The sequence below is a fragment of the Chinchilla lanigera genome, unplaced genomic scaffold, assembly GCF_000276665.1.
Source record: "Chinchilla lanigera isolate Chin_1 unplaced genomic scaffold, ChiLan1.0 scaffold00051, whole genome shotgun sequence".
Lineage (NCBI taxonomy): Eukaryota > Metazoa > Chordata > Mammalia > Rodentia > Chinchillidae > Chinchilla > Chinchilla lanigera.
Genome location: NW_004955452.1, coordinates 4,362,924 through 4,366,165, shown reverse-complemented (window position 1 = coordinate 4,366,165; position 3,242 = coordinate 4,362,924). Strand labels below are relative to the sequence as shown.

General features: G+C 54.1%; 1 protein-coding gene across 3 annotated transcripts in view; it reads right to left on the bottom strand.

The window, feature by feature from the left end:
- Positions 1-3,242, bottom strand: part of Ncmap (noncompact myelin associated protein) — a 45,562-nt gene that overhangs the window by 14,807 nt on the left and 27,513 nt on the right. For 2 of the 3 annotated variants that reach the window (XM_005394810.2, XM_005394811.2), the window contains exon 2: positions 1,989-2,177. The gene's annotated coding sequence lies outside the window, so the exon portion shown is untranslated. Of the gene's footprint in view, positions 1-1,988; positions 2,178-2,837; positions 3,215-3,242 lie in introns of those variants that run through there. The other variant, XM_005394809.1, reaches the window with a different exon arrangement.

Below are 3,242 nucleotides of genomic sequence, written 5' to 3'. Positions count from 1 at the left end.
TGATCCTCCTGCCTCAGCCTCCGGAGTGCTGGGATTACAGGCATGAATCACCAAGCTCGGCTCATGCTCCTCTAAATAGCAGAGCAAGCCCTTCCCGGTACCTAGCTGAGCTGCGTGCAGCCTCTCGACGACTCACACGGGCCTCCACGGAGCTGCTTCGACAGCGCCGCTCTCCACCCTCCCCCATCAGCAACTGCCAGGATTTGGCCTCCACGTCCGCAGTGGGGCTCCCCGGGAACCCCCTCCCCAAGCTTCAGCCTCCCTCTCTCCCAGGTCTGAGGAAACAGGATCAGTCTCCCGCCTGTTGCATCCACGGGAGCAGCCATGTGGGGGCGCCGGGGCCGGCCCTCTTGGTCCACAGAGCGGCCTCTGCCTTCCCCTTAGCGCCCCGCCCCCGCCTTTACATCCAGGCCCTGTGTAACCTTCCCCAGCGCTTGTCTGTCCTTCCCCAGACCAGAGCCCCTGTCCTGCCCGGGTGCCGGCTCCTTCCTGACCTCCCCACTCTTGCAAACCTGCCTTCCTGCCCGGCCTTCCGGGCTCCCCACTGCCTTAAACGGGTCTGGCCCGCCACTGCCCGCGGCTCCCGGCAACACGAACATAGCCTGCAAGACACAGCCAGCCTCGCCACTGGAGGCCGCCCACCCCATTGGAGGCCGCCGGGTCGTCCCCTGTTCTCCACATGCACAGGGATCGCCACCGGGGCACGAGTCACTGGCTTTGTCTTCGTGCCCTCCCTCGGGTCCCTGAAGGAAGAGGCCGTTTCCGGATCTCTTTCACCTCTTTCCACTTCCCCCGGACAAAGTGTCCAGCTCTTCTCATCTTTGCCAGTGGAAGGACTGAAGTGAGGAATCGAACTCCCCATCCCAAGTTTCATTTTCTCATCTGTATAATGAGGGGCCTTTCCCCAAGGAAGTCCAGGGTCAGAAGCCAAGTGAGGAAACTGCTTTCATGTGCTCAAAAAAAACCCAAAAGGTACTGTAATTCCAGTAATCGGGAGGCTGAGGCAGGAGGATCACTGTGAGTTCAAGGCCAGCCTGGGCTACATAAGTGAGTTTAAGGCTCAGGCTGCAGTACATAGTGAGACCCTGTTTCAAATAAGAACAATAACAACACCCCCCCCCACAAAAAAAAAAAAAACCAGGAAAGACGGTAGCCCTAAGTATTATGGTGGGCATTCATAAATTAGAGCTGGGGCATATGAAGTTCAAATCAAGGAGATATCCGTTCTATAAAAATAAGCATCGGCAAATAAGAGAATCTGGAAAGGAAGCTTATCCCTAAGGAGAGAGGCCATCCTGAGTACTGTCGTCCACACGCATGTGCCTAACCTTCTGCTTCTGCCCGCTCCCGAGCCAAGCTGAGATTTGTCAGTGATGCTTTCTATTACTTATTCATCCGTTCATTCTTGTTTTTTTGAGACAGGGTCTCCTAGTTCGTGCTGGCCTTAAACTCACTATGTAGCCTCGAACTCACGGATCCTCCTGCCTCAGCCTCCTGAGTACTGGGATTACAGCTGTGTGCCACCACACCTGGCTTTATACTTGCTTTTAAAAACAGAAATATGAGTAGGTGGGCACTGACAAAGGGTCATTTAGTGAGAGAGATGCCACATGATCATCGGATAACCCAAAGGGTACCTGTGGATACACCCATGATTAACTCTACATGCACAAAAATAACAAGCTACCAACAAAACAGCTGCCAGTTATCATGACCTTGTGCCAGGTATTTCTTAACCATGTGCTGATTCAATTAGCAAAATGCCATTTAAAACAGGGTTTCCTTTCCCTTTAAATGAGGACTCTGAGACCTGGGGCTATAAAGCCCCCTCTCCGTAATCATGCAGCTTGGAACCTACACAGCTGACTTTTGAACCCAGGCCTTGCAAATTGTCTCTGAGATGCCCCAGTCACTGCAAGAATACACACACACACACACACACACACACACACACAGGCATGCACACACTTGCACACACAAGCACTGACCAGTAATGCTGCTCACAGGACACAGGCTCTTCCACAGGGCCTTCGGGGTGACCTCCCGGGTGCTGAATTCCAGGTGCAGACTCCCTCTTGGGTGGACCTGGCTCCTCCTCTTTCTAGGAGAAGGGTGAGCAATCCCAGGGCAGAACTCGCCTCATTCCAGGCTGCGGGCTCTCAATTACATCTCTGTTCCTGCAGTCAGAGAAGGCGGGAGGGAGGGAGAGGGAACATCGAAGCCAAAGATGTGGGAGCTGCCATGTGTGGGCCCTGGCGCCTGCTAGTGAGGTACAGCAGGGGGGCCTCCCCAGGAAACGGGGATTAGGGAGGGCGAGGCTGGTTTTCCTAGACAGGTTAATTTAACAGCAACAACAACACACACGCAGTGATTCACATGAGTGATCTCATTTAACCCGCAGGCTTACCCAGCAAGGAGGGTGCAGTCAATGGAAAGGCTCTACAGAGAAGGGCCCTGAGACTCAGGAAGCGCAGAGACCCCCTAGGCCCACAAGGCTGATGTGGTGAGCACTCTGGGATCCAGGCTGGAGTCTGTCTGAGGTCACAACCCCTTCTCCTCAACCCTCCCAAAAAATGCACAAGGCACAGGGAGCCCCGTTCAATGGATGAGAAAACCCACGCGGGCTGGGGCGCAGCAGGCGGAGCCCTGCGCTCCTGACCCGGACTCCTACCCCACGGGTCCCTGGCCTTGGGCTCTCCCTGAGTCTCTGTCTTCAGCCAAGCTGTAGTCACATTACAGCATCTACAAGGCACTGTTGTTCCTTTGGGTTGTTTGCAAATGGCCTTGCGTGGGCGGTCAGTTTGGGAAGCGGTGGAGGGTTAGGATCATTTACTTACTGACTCATCGCTCTCTGGCTGTCCCGGGGTCAAGTGTAAGAGCCATTATCTGGAAGATAAGTGGTGCCACTCTGTTCCGCACCCCGTGTGGCTTTCCCTCTTGCCTGGCTTACAAGCTCCTCCCTGGATAAGCTTAACCAACACACATTCCCGGCCCCAGCAGACACCGCCCAAATGGCCAAATGCAGCTCAGCGCAGGTAACCCACAAAGGCCCCGATGCTGCCAGAGTTTCCACAGCTAGGATGACCTGGGCGTCCCCTGAGCCCCTCTAATCCGCCTGGCCGTTGTGCTGTACTCTGTACTCACATTCCGCATATTTCAGTAATTTGTTCTCAGATACTGGTTGCAAAGACTTAACCAGATTAATTTTGAGAAATCTTTTTTTTTTTTTTTTTTTTTTTTTT